Below are 15,317 nucleotides of genomic sequence, written 5' to 3'. Positions count from 1 at the left end.
CCACTCCATTTCATTGCATTCCACTCCACTCCACTCTATTCTATTCCATTCCATTCAATTACTTTCCAGTCCATTCCACTCCACTCCACTCCATTCCACTCCATTCCAGTCTATTCCACTGGATTCCACTCCATTCCAATCCACTCCATTCAATTCCACTCCATTCTATTCCATTACACTCCACTCCTCTCCACTGCATTTCAATCCACTACATTCGTCTCCACTCCATTCCATTCCACTTCATTTCACTCCTCTCCACTCCATTCCCCTCCTCTCCATTCTATTGCATTCCACTCCCCTCTAATCCTCTCCATTCCATTGCACGCCATTCCACTCCACTCCATTCCATTCCACTCCCTGCCACTCCACTAATCTCTATTCCACTCAATTCCGTTCCATTCCACTCCACCACTCTCAAAACCATTCCACTACACTCCAATCTTTTCCACTTCACTCCACTCCACTCCCTTCCACTCCACTCCATTCCACTGCACTCCATTCCACTCCATTGCAATCCACTCCACTCAAATCCAATCCATTACTTTCCATTCCACTGCAATCCAATCCACTCCATTCCATTCCAATCCATTCAACTCCACTCTGTTCCATTCCACTCCACTGCATTCCACTCCACTCCATTCCATTCCAATCCATTGCACGCCACTCTTCTCCATTGAATTCTACTCTATTCCATTCCATTCCTTTCCATTCCGTTCCACACGTCTCCATTACAATCCTGTTCACTCCTCTCCACTCCATTCTACTGCACTCCATTCTATTCCATGCCGTTCCATTGCATTCCTCTCCATTCCAATCCCTCAAACCCCATTGCATTCCATTCCACTCCATTCCATTCCATTTCACTCCACTGCACTCCTTTCCTTTCCATTCCATTCCATTCCATTCCATTCCATTCCATTCCATTCCATTCCATTCCATTCCATTCTTTTCAATTCCATTCCACTCCTTTCCACTGGATTCCACTCCTTTCCATTCTTTTCCATTTCACTCCACTCCAGTCCATTCCACTCGAATCCATTCCTCTGCATTCCACTGCACACCTCCCACTCCTGTGCTTTTCGTTCTATTCGATTTCATTCCACTGCACTCCACTCCATTTCATTCCACTCCACTATATTCCACTCCACTCCACTCCACTCCTTTCCATTCCATTCCACTCTACTCCATTCCACTCCACTAGATTCCATTCCACTCCATTCCATTCCATTCCATTCCACTCCACTCAACTCCATTTCATTCCACTCCACTGCATCCAACTCCACTCCAATCCTTTGCATTCCATTCCTGTGAATTCCACTCCATTCCTTTCCACTGCACACTTCTCCGTTCCACTCTGCTCCATTCCCTTCCATTCAACTCCATTCCACTCCACTACATACAATTACAATCCACTGCACTCCATTCCATTCCATTCCATTCCATTCCACTCCATTCCTCTCCACTCCACACTGTTCCAGTGAACTTAATTCCATTCAACTTGACTCCATTCCAATCCATTCCATTAAACTGCACTCCACTCCACTCCACTCCACTCCACTCCATTCCACTCCATTCCATTTCTCTCCATTCCACTCCACTCTATTCCGTTACACACCACTCCAATCCACTCCATTCCTTTGCAATCTATTTCACTCCACTCCATTCCATTCCACTCCATTCCTTCCCATTCCATTCTACTCCTTTCCATTCCATTCCACTCCATTCCATTCCGTTCCACTCCATTCCACTGAACTCCACTCCACTCCACTCCATTCCCCTCTACTCCATTCCACTCGATCTTACTCCACTGCATTCCACTCCATTCCACTCCACTGCATTCCACTCAATTCTCCTCCATTCCACTCCATTCCAGTCCACTCTATGCCAATCCACTCCGTTCCTTTCCATTCCACTGCACTCCACTACACTCCATTCCATTCCAACTCATTCCATTCCACTAAAATCCACTCCATTCCTCTCCATTCCACTAAATTCCACTCCACTCCTCTCCATTCCACTCCACTCCATTGCAATCAGTTCCACTCCATTTCACTGCATTCCACTCCATTCCTTTCCATTCCTTTCCATTCCACTCCTTTCTACTCCAATCCACACCATTCCACTCCACTCCACACCATTCCATGCCATTCCACACCATTCCACTCCACTCCACACCATTCCATGCCATTCCATTCCATTCACTCCATTCCATTACGTTAAACTCCATTACATTCCATTCCACTGCATTCCAATCCATTCCACTCCACTCCACTCTATTCCATACCGTTCTATTCCTTTCCATTCCATTCCACTCCATTCCACTCTTTTCCACTCCATTCCACTACATTCCGTTAAACTCCTCTCCTCTCCACTGTATTCCAATCAACCACATTCCTCTCCACTCCATTCTATTCCACTCAAGTCCCCTCATCTCCACTCCATTCCCCTCCACTCCATTCCATTCCATTTCACTCCCTTCCACTCCACTCCATTTCATTGCATGCCATTCCACTCCCTGCCACTCCACTACAATCTATTCCACTCCATTCCATTCCATTCCACTCCATCCCACTCCAATCCATTCCACTGCACACCACTCTATTCCACTTCACTCCACTCCACTCCACTTCTCTCCATTCCATTCCATTCTACTCCATTCCATTCCATTCCAACCCACTGCGTTCCAATCCACTCCATTCAACTACATTCCACTCCATTCCAATCCACTCCACTCCAATCCAATGCATTACTTTCCATTCCACTGCAATCCATTCCACTCCATTACATTCCATTTCATTCACTCCACTCTTTTCAATTCCAGTCCACTGCATTCCTCTCCACTCTATTCCATTCCAATCCATTCCATTCAATTCCGTTGCACTACAGTCTACTCCATTCCACTCTACTCCATTGCATTCCATTCCGTTCCTCTCCATTCTACGCAACTCCATTCCCATCCTGTTCACTCCACTCCAATCCATTCTTCTGCACTCCACTCCATTCCATGCCGTTCCATGCCAGTCCACCTCATTGCATTCCATCCAACTCCATTCCATTCCATTCCACTCCATTCCATTCCATTACACTCCCCTGCACTCCACTCCATTCCACTCCTTTCCATTCCTTTCCATTCCACTCCATTGCACTCCATTCCACTCCACTTCACTCCATTCCACTCTATTCCTCTCCATTCCACTCCATTCCATTCCACTCCATTCAACTCCACTCCATTCCATTACCCTCCACTCCTCTCCACTCCATTCCAATCCACTACATTACTCTCCACTCCATTCCATTCCACTCCATTCCACTCCTCTCCACTCCATTCCTCTCCATTACATTCCATTGCATTCCACTCCGCTCCACTCCACTCCATTCCATTGCACGCCATTCCACTCCATTCCATTCCATTCCACTCATTGCCACTCCACTACACTCTATTCCACTCCATTCCATTCCATTCCACTCCACTCCACTCCAATCCATTCCACTACACTCCAATCTATTCCACTTCACTCCACTCCACTCCAATCCATTCCACTACACTCCAATCTATTCCACTTCACTCCACTCCACTCCTCTCCATTCCATTCCATTCTACTCCACTCCGTTCCACTCCACTACATTCCACTCCATTCCAATCCACTCCACTCCAATCCAATCCATTATTTTCCTTTCCATTGCAATCCACTCCACTCCATTCCATTCCAATCAATTCCACTACACTCTGTTCCATTCCACTGCACTGCATTCCACTCCTCTCCATGCCATTCCAATCCTTTCCATTCCCCTGGGTTGGATTCAACTCCACTGCATTCCGCTCTACTCTGTTCCATTGCATTGCTTTCCACTCCTTTCCACTCCACTCCATTCCATCCCGTTCATTCCATTCCACTCCCTTCTTTTCCATCAAACTCCATTCCACTCCATTCCATTCCATTCCGTTGCATTTCACTCCAGTGCACTCCTTTTCATTCCATTCCATTCCATTCCATTCCATTCCACTCCATTGCATTCCATTCCACTCCACTCCACTCCGTTTCAATCCACTCCACCGCATTCCACTCCACTCCTATCCTTTCCATTCCATTCCAATGAATTCCACTCCATTCCATTCCATCACACACTTCTCCATTCCACTCCACTCCATTGCATACTATTCAACTCCATTCCACTCCACTCCATTCCATTCCAATCCACTGCACTCCATTCCATTCCATTCCATTCCATTCCATTCCATTCCTCTCCATTCCACTCCACTCCTCTACACTCCAATCCACTCCACCACATTCCTTTTGATTCGATTCCATTCTATTCCATTCCATTCCACTCCATAACATTCTATTCCACTCCACTCCACTCCACTCCATTCCATTCCACACCATTCCACTCCTCTCCTTTCCATTCCCGTCCATACTATTCCATTCAACTCTACTTCATTCTATGCCATTCCACTGCACTCCACTCCATTCCATTCCATTCCACTGCACCCCACTCCATTGCACTCCACTACACTCCACTACAATCCAATCCATTCTACTCCATTCCATTCCATTCCATTCAATTTCATTCCACTCCGTTCTTGTCCAGTCCACTCCATTCCACTCTTCTCCATTCCATTATATTCCATACCATTCCATTCCACTCCACTCCACTCTACTCCATTCCATTCCATTCCACTGCATTCCATTCCATTGCATTGCGCATAATGGACGCCATTCCATTCCACTCCACTCCATTCCACTCCACTCCCTTCCACTCCACTGCATTCTGTTTCAAACCATAGCATGCCACTCCTCTAAAACCCATTCCACTCCACTCCTTTCCACTCCGTTTCATTTCACTTCACTGCAATTCACTCCACTCCACTCCATTCCACTGCACTCCACTCTACTCCTTTGCATTCCATTCCATTCCATTCCACTCCATTACATTCCATTCTGCTCCATTACTGTCCACTCCACTCCATTCCACTCCACTTCACCCTGCTTCACTGAACTCTATTCCATTCCACTCCTCTTCATCCCATTCCATTGCATTCCACTGTACTGCACTCCACTCCACTCCACTTCATTCCTCTCCATTCCATTCCACTCCATTCCCCTCCACTCCATTCCCTTCTACTCCACCCCACTCCACTTCATTCCATTGCACTCCAATCCTGTCCACTCCTTTCCATTCCACTCCATTCTTTCCAATCTATTCCACTCCATTCTATTCCATTCCACTCCACCCCAATCCATTCCCCTCTGCTCCACTCCACACGATTCGATTCCACTCTATTCCATTCCATTCCATTCCATTACTCTCTACTCCACTCCACTGTACTCCATTCCACTCCTTTTCAGTCCACTGCAAGGCACTCAACTGCATTCCATTCCATTCCACTGCACTCCACTCCATTTCATTGCAATACATTCCACTCCTCTCTGTTCTATTAAAATCCAATCCCCTCCATTCCATTCCAATCCATTACATTCCATAGCACACAATGCCACTCCATTCCACTCAACTCTATTCCAATCCATTCCACTCCATTCCACTGCACTCCACTCCATTCCTTTCCATTCCATTCCATTCCACTCCTTTAAACTCCGTTCCACTCCATTCCACTCCACTTCAGTCGTTCCATGAATTTCCATTGAATTCTACTCCATTCCATTCCATAAAACTCCGTTTCATTCCATTCTACTCCATTCCAGTCCATTCCACTCCACTCCACGCCATTCCATTCCATTCCGTCCATTGCATTCCATTCCACTCTATTCTAGCCCATTTCACTTCTCTTCACTCCACTCCAATCCATTCCACTCCACTCCACTCAATTCCATTCCAGTTCATTCCACTGCACCCCACTCCACTCCTCTCCACTCCATTCCATTCAACTGAATTCCAGTCCACTCCACTCCATTCCACTCCATTCCATTCCATTCCATTCCACTCCATTCCATTCCAGTCCAGTCCACTCCTCTCCATTTCACTCCACTGCACTCCATTCCTCTCCACTCCACACCTTTCCATTCCATTCCATTTCATTCCACTCCTTTCCATTCCATTCCACTCTACTAAATTTCACTCCACTCCATTCAACTCCACTCCATTCCATTCCATTCTGCTCCACTCCACTCTAATCCACTCCAATCCATTCCGTTCCTTTGCACTCCACTCTACTCCACTTCATTCCACTCTTCTCAATTCCATTCCTTTCCATTCTATTCCACTCTATTCCATTCCATTCCACTCTATTCCACTCCATTCCATTCCATTCCACTCCACTCCATTCCACTCCACTCCAGTCCATTCCACCGCAATTCCCTCCATTCCATTCCATTCCATTCCATTCCACTCTGTTCCATTTATTTCCACTCCATTCCAGTCCACTCCACTCCACTGCATTCCACTCCACTCCATTCGACTCCACTCCACTCAACTCCAGTCTTTCCATTCCATTTCATTCCATTACGTTACATTCTATTCCATTCCACTCCACTCAACCCCACTCCACTCCACTCCACTACATTCCACTACATCGGATTCCATTCCACTCCATTACAATCCTGTCCACTCCACTGTACTCCACTACACTCCATTCCACTCCATCCCAATCCATTCCGTTCCATTCCTCTGCACTCCACTTCATCGCACCCTACTTCACTCCATTCCACTCCATTTCATCCGATTCCATTCCTCGGCATTCCATTCCACTCAACTTCAGTCCACCCAACTCCACTCTACTCCATTCCATTCCATTTTATTCCACTGCATTCGTTTAAATTCCTTTCTTTCGAGAGTATCTCAATCTGTCACCCAGTCTGGAGGGCGGTTTCACAGTGTCATCTCCCTTTCCGTTCTGATCCCTTCCGTGCCGTTCCGTTCCACTCTAATTCAATCGAATACATTATATTACATTCGATTCCAGTCCATTCCACTCCAGTCCATTCCATTCCTCTCCACTCCACTTCTGTTCACCCCACTCCTTTACACTCCATGCCACTCCATTTCACTCCATTCCACTGCACTCCACTCCACTCTACTTCATTCCATTCCATTACGTTCCATTCCATTCCTGCCCATTCCATTCCATTCCACTTCAATCTGCTCCACTCCACTCCAGTGCACTCCATTCCATTCCATTCCATTCCACCGCATTCCCTTCCATTCCCTTCTTTGGAGAGTATCTCACTCTGTCACACAGCCTGCGGCGCAGTGGCCCAATCTCAGCTTCCATTCTTTTACATTCGATTCTATTCCACTTCAGTCCACTCCCTTACACTCCAGTCCACTGCCCTCAAATCCATTCCACTCCACAAAATCCCACTCCATATAATTCCATTCAATTACTTTCCATTCCACTCAATTCTACTCAACTCCACTCCACTCCACTCCACAACATTCCACACCATTACATTACATTCAATTCCATTCCATTACAATCCACTCCACTCCTCTCAACTCCTTTCACTCCACTCCATTCCATTCCGTTCCATTCCATTCCTATCTATTCCATTCCACTCCACTCCACTCTACTCAATTCCACTCCATTCCATTCCACTCCACTTCTCTCCATTCTATTTCATTCGATTCCTCTCCATTCCATTGCATTCCACTCCATTCCAGTCCACATCCCTCCATTCCTCTCCACTCCACTCCACTCCATTCCATTCCTTCTCATTCCAGTCCACTCCACTACATTCCATTCCATTCCACTGCCTTCCATTCCATTCCATTCCACTCCACTACACTCCAGTCCATTCCATTCCACTACATTACACTCCACTCCACTCCATTCGATTGCATTCCATACCATTCCACGGCAATCAGTTCCATTCCGTTCCATTTCTTTCCATTCCACTCCATTCCACTCCACTGCCCACCACTCCACTACACTCCATTCCATTCCTTGCCATTGCAATGCACTCCACTCCATTCCATTCCACTGCATTCCATTCCATTCCATTCCACTCCAGTTCACTCCAGTCCATTCCATTCCACTGCATTACACTCCACTCCTCTCCATTCCATGCCCTTTAACTCCATTTCATTCCGTTCCATTCCATTCCATTCGTTTCCATTCTAGTCCGTTCCACTCCACTGCCCTCCCCTCAACCCCACTCCATTCCACTACACTCCACACCATTCTCTTCCAGTCCAGTCGACTCCACTCCACTGAATTCCATTCAATTACATTACATTCCACTGCACTCCACTCAAATCAATTCCAGCCCACTCCACTCTATTCCACTCCACTCCACTCCACTCCATTCCATTCCTTTTCATTCCACTCCATTCCATTTCATTCCACTCTACTCCATTCCACTCCACTCCATTCCGTTCCATTCCATTCAACTCCGTTTGACTCCAGCAAACCCTATTCTACTCCACTCCACTCTGTTCCATTCCATTCCACTTCACTCCATTCCTTTCCACTCCACCTCATTCCATTGCATTCCATTCCATTCTGCTCCACTCTATTCCACTACACTCCTCTCATTTCCAGTCTATTCCACTCCACTCCATTCCACTCTACTCCATTCCATTCCATTCCACTCCACTCAACTTCATTCCATCTCACTCCATTCCCCTCCACTCCACAACATTCCTCTCCATTCCATTCCATTCAATTCCATTCCATTCCACTGAACTCTACTCCACATCACTCCAGTCCACTACATTCCATTCCACTAAATTACATTTCAATCCATTCTACTCCACTCCTCTCCATTCGACTCCACTGCATTCCACTCCATTTCATTCCATTCCACTGCATTCCATTACACTCTACTCCATTCCACTCCACTCCATTCCATCCATTCCACTCCATTCTATTCCATTCCACTCCATTCTACTCCAGTCCACTCCATTCCACTCCATTCCATGCCATTCCATTTCATTCCGTTCCTCTCCACCCCATTCCACTCCACTACTCTCCTTTCCATTCTACTCCTCTGCATTCCATTCCTTTCCATTGAATTCCACTCTTCTCCATTCCATTCCTCACCACTGCATTCCATTCCATTCCATTCTATTCCATTCCCCTGAACTCCATTGATTCCATTCCAATCCATTCTACTCCATTTGTTTTCACTCCACTGCATTCCTTTCCATTACATTCCATTCCACTGCACTCCAATCCACTCCACTCAACTCTACTCCACTACACTCCATTCCACTCCATTCAACTCTTCTGCATTCCGCTCCATTCTATTCCGTTCCATTCTACACCTCTCCATTCCATTCCATCTCACTCCATTCCACTCCACTCCATTCCATTCAACTCCATACCACTCTACACCATTCCATTCCCATTCATTTCACTCCACTCCCCTCCAGTCCATTCTACTCCATTCCTTTCCTATCCATTCCACTTCCCTCCACTCCATTCCACTCCAATCCATTCCATTCTATTACATTTCACTCCACTCCACTCCACTCCATTCTACTCCATTCCTTTCCTATCCATTCCACTTCCCTCCACTCCATTCCACTCCAATCCATTCCATTCTATTACATTTCATTCCATTCCACTCCACGCCACTCCACGGCTCTCCACTCCACTCCATTCCATTCCACTCCATTCCACTCAACTCTATTCCATTCCATTCCATTTCACTCAACTCTTCTCCATTCCACTGCAATCCACTGCATTCCATTCCACTCCATTCCATTCCATTCCATACCACTCTGTTCCACCTCACTTCATTCCATTCCATTCCACTCCTCTCCATACCAGTCCACTCCACTCCATTCCATTCCACTCCTTTCCATCCCATTCCATTCCATTCCACTCCATTCCTCTCCACTCCACTCCAATCCATTCAATTCCATAAAACTCCATTCAACTTCAATTCACTCCATTGCACTCCACTCCACTCCATTCCATTCCATTGCATTCCACTCTACTCCATTCCACTCGACTCCAATTCATTCATCTCCAATCCACTCCATTCCATTACATTCCATTCCACTTCATTCCATTCCACTCTGCTCCATTCCAGAACTCTCCACTCAATTCTACTCCCGTCGTCTCCGCTCCGCTGAACTCTATTCCATTCCTTTCCAGTCCATTCCATTCCACTGCCCTCCACTCCACTCCACACCACTCTACTCCATTCCACTCCATTCCACTCCACTCCATTCCACTCCACTCCATTCCGTTCCATTCCACTGTACTCCATTCCCTCCATTCCATTCTACTCCATTCCATTACATTCCATTCCAATCCATTTCATTCCCTTCCACTCCACTTCACTCTATTCAATTCCACTCCACTTCACTTTATTACACTGCACTCCACTCTATTCCATTCCAATCCATTCCATTCCACTCTATTCCATTGCACTCCACTCTATTCCATTGCACTCCACTCCATTCCACTCCACTCAGTTTCATTACAATCCATTCCATTCCATTCAATTCCACTCAAATCCACTCCAATCCACTTCCATTCATTCCAATCCATTCCTTTCCATTCCTGTCCACTCCACTCCATTCCTTTGCATTCAATTCCGTTCCCCTCTTTCCACTCCATTCCACTCCATTCCACTCCGATCCGTGACATTCCATTACATTCCACTCCATTCCATCCATTCCACTCCATTCCATTCCATAAAACTCGGATACATTCCATACCACTCCATTCCAGTCCATTCCAATCCACTGCACTCCATTCCATTCCATTCCATTTCACTCCATTCTTGTCCATTCCACTCCCTTCCACTAACTCCAATCGATTCCACTCCTTTCCCTCCATTCCGCTCTGTTCCATTCCACTCCACTCCATTACATTCCATTGCACTTCACTACTCTCCACTCTTTCCAATCCACTCCATTCCTCCCCCCTCCATTGCACTCCACTCCATTCAACTTCACTCCTTTCCATTCCATTCCACTCCATTCCATTCCACTCCATTACAATCCATTCCACTCCATTCTATTCCAGTCTATTCCACTACACTACATTTCATTCCATTCCACTCCACCACACTCCGTTGCTTTCCACTCCACTCCTTTACATTCCATTACACTCCACAACTCTCCACTCCATTCCAATCCACTCCATTCCACTCCTCTACACTCCATTCCATTCCGTTCCTCTCCACCCCACTCCAGTTCATTCCACTCCACTGCAATCCACTCCACTCCACTTTACTCCACTCTATCCCATCCCACTCTACTGCATTCCATTCCATTCCTTTCCTTTCCATTACATTCCGTTCCACTGCATTCCACTTCTTTCCACTCCATTCCACACCATTCCAGTCCTTTCCACTCCAATCCAATCCATTCCATTGCATTCCACTGCACTCCACTCCACTCCATTACATTCCAATCCATTCCACTCCACTCTGATTCACTGCACCCCACTCCACTCCACTGAACTCCACTACACTCCATTACACCCCATCCTATTCAATTCCATTCCATTACACTGCAGTCAACTTCAACCCACTCCACCTCACTCCATTCCTCTCTATTCCATCCGATTCCTTTCCTCTGCATTCCACTCCACTTCACTCCACTCCTGTTCACTCCACTCCATTTCATTCCGTTTCATTCTACTGCATTACTTTGCATTCGTTTCTTTCGAGAGTATCTCACTCTGTCAGCCATCCTGGAGCACGGTGGCAGTCTCAGTTGCCGTTCCGTTCCGTTCCATTCCATACCGTTCCTTCCCACTCCACTCCAATCGAATACATTCCATTACATTTGATTTCATTCCACTCCATTCCACTCCATTACACTCCTCTCCACTCCACTACAGTCCACTCCACTGCATTCCACTCCATCCCATTGCATTTCACTCCTTTCCACTGCACCCCACTCCAGTCCTGTAAACTCCGCTTCATTCCATTCCATTATGTCCTATTCCATTCCTCTCCATTCCATTCCATGCCACCTCACTGCACTCTACTCCACTCCAGTATACTCCATTCCCTGCAGTTCCATTCCACTCCACTCCAATCCTGTCCACTCCACTCCATTCCACTACACTCCGCTTCATTTCTTTCCATTCCACTCCAATCCACTCCATTCCACTGCACTCCATTCCAATCCACTCCACTCTATTCCACTCCAGTCCACTCCACTCCACTCCTCTCCACTCCACTCCATTCCACTGAACTCCATTCACTCCACTCCACTCTTTCCACGCAACTCCACACCACATCTCTCCATTCGACTCCATTCCACTTCATTCCACTCCATTCCATTGAACTCCATCTCATTCCATTCGAATCCATTCCACTCCACTCCACTCCACTTCACTCCGCTCCACTCCACTCCATTGCATTCCAAACCATTCAATTTCACACACTTGCATTCCACTCCTTTCTTTCAACAAGATATCACTGTGTCCCCAGGCTGTAGTGCAGAGGCACAATCTCAGCTCACATTATATGTCAACTTTCCATTACACTGCATTCTGTTCCATTGCATTCCATTGCATTCCATTCCATTCCATTCCATTCCTTTCCAATAAATTCCTTTCCATGCCACTCTGTTCCACTCCACTCCACTCCACTCCATTCCCCTCCACTCCATTCCACTCCACTCCACTCAATTCCACTTCATTCCATTCCATTCCACTCCATTCCATTCCATTCCACTCCATTCCAATCCATTCCACTCCATTCCATTCCACTCCAATACGCTTCACTCCAATCCTTTCCATTCCACTCCATTCCACTTCACTCCATTCCCCTCCACTCCATTCCATTTAACTCCACTCCACTCCATTCCACTCCTTTCAACTCAACTAAATTCCACTGCACTGCACTCCACTCCACTCCCCTCCACTCCACTCCAATCGTTTCCATTCCAGTCTATTCCATTCCATTTCATTACACTCCATTCCATTACACTCCACTCGCCTCCACTCCATTCCCTTCCATTCCATTTCTTTCCACTCCACTCGACTCCACTCCACTCCACTCATCTAAACACCACGCCACTACACTCCATTCCCTGCCATTCCATCCCACTTCATTCATTTCCACTCCATTCCTTTCCATTCCTTTCCATTGCACTGCACTCCATTCCAGTCCACCCCACTCCAATCCATTCCACTCCATTCCACTCCTTTCCATTCCATTTCAGTCTTCTCCATTCCCCTCCACTCCATTCAATTCCATTCATTCCATTCCACTCCACTCTACTCCACTCCACTCGACTTTACTCCATTCCATTCCACTCCACTCCACTCCACTGCACATCACTCCATGCAACTGTACACCATTCCTTTCCATTCCATTCCATTTCACTGCAGTCCACTCCATTTCACTCCACTAAACTCTATTCCCCTTCACTCCATTCCATTCCATTCCATTCCATTATATTCCATTCAACTCCATTCCACTCTAATGCACTCCACTCCACTCCCTTCCACTGCACTCCACTCCTTTCCATTCCATTCCACTCCATTCCCATCTATTCCTGTTCCCTCCACTCCACTCCACTCCAATCCATGGCGTTCCTTTCCATTCCATTCATTTCATCTCTAATCCACTCCCTTCCACTGCACTCCATTCCACTCCACTACACTCCACCCCATTCCATTCCATTTCACTCAATACCATTCCTTTCCTTGCTTTTGACAGGATATCACTTTGTCATCAAGGCTTGAGTGCTGTGGCGAAATCTCAGCTCACATTACATGTCAACTTTCCATTGCATTGCATTATATTCCATTGCATTCCATTGCTTTGAATTGCGTTCCATTCCATTCCATTCCATTCCAATCCTTTCCACTCCCCTCCAATCCACTCCACTACATTCCATTATATGCGATTCGACTCCACTACCTTCCACTCCACTCCACTCCATTCAATACCACTCGATTCCACTCCACTCTATTCCACTCTGCTCCACTTCATTCCACTTAACTACACTCCACTCCACTCCACTCCACTACTTTCCATTACATTATATTCCATTCCACTCCATTCCACTCCTCACCACTAAACTGCACTCCTCTCCACTCCGTTAAACTCAATCCCATTTGAATCAGCTCCATTCCACGGCACTCCACTCCACTCCACTCCATTCCATTCCATTCTATTCCATCCCATTTCATTCCTCTCCATTCCACTCTACCCCATTATACTCCACTCATCTTCACTCCAGTCTGTTCCATTCCATTCCTTTCCACTGTATTCCATTCCATTCCTTTCTTTCTAGAGTATCTCACTCTGTCACCAAGCCTGGAGCACATTGGCACAATCTCAGATTCCATTCCATTCCATTCCATTTCATTCCATTCCATCCCACTACATTCCATTCCATCCCACTCCACTCCATTCCATTCCATACCAGTCCATTCTATTCCATTAAACTCCACTCCATTCCATTCCACTCTATTCCATTCAATTTCATTCCACTCCACTCCACTCCACTCCATTCCATTCCACTTCACTCCATTCCACTCCACTCCATTCCACTACACTCCATTACACTCCAAACCATTGGATTCCATTCCATTCCATTCCAATCCACTCCGCTTCATTCCACTCCACTCCTCTCCATTCCACTGCACTATATTCCACTCCTCTTCTTTCCTTTCCACTCCAATCCACTCTACTCCAATCCATTCCACTCCATTCCACACCATTCCATTCCATTCCATTCCACTACACTCCATTCCATTCCACTCCATTCCACTCCACTCCTTTCCATTCCACTGCTTTCCATTCCACTCCATTCCACTCCTTTCCATTCCACGCCAATCCCCTCCATTCCTTTCTGCTCCATTCCACTCCACTCCATTCCATTCCATTCCATTCCATTCCAATGCACTCCAGTCCACACCACTCCACTCCATTCCACTCCACTCCATTCCACTCCACTCCGCTCCACTACATTCCACTCCAATCCACTCCAATCCTCTCCATTCCACTCCATTCTGTTCCATTCAACTCTATTCCATTCCACTCCACTCCATTCCATTGCACTCCACTCCATTCCATTCCTCTCCATTCCATTCTACTCCACTCCATTCCACTCCATTCCAGTACATTCTACTCCATTACCCTCCAATCCACTCCACTCCATTCCACTCCATTCCATACCATTCAACCCCATTCCATTCCACTCCATTACACTGCACTCCATTCCATTCCTTTCCACTCCACTTCACTCTATTCCATTCCAACTCATTCCACTCCATTCCATTCAATCTCATTCCACTCCATTCCATTCCATCCCATTAAGATCCACTCAAATCGTTTATGCTAAACTCCACTCCATTCCACTCCACTCCACTCAATTCCATTCCATTTTTTTATTCCACTCGATTCCATTCCAATCCACTCCACTCCATTCCA

Source organism: Pongo pygmaeus, chromosome 17, assembly GCF_028885625.2.
Source record: "Pongo pygmaeus isolate AG05252 chromosome 17, NHGRI_mPonPyg2-v2.0_pri, whole genome shotgun sequence".
Taxonomy (NCBI): Eukaryota; Metazoa; Chordata; class Mammalia; order Primates; family Hominidae; genus Pongo; species Pongo pygmaeus.
The sequence above is the reverse complement of the archived record's forward strand: the minus strand, read 5'-3'. Positions refer to the sequence as shown.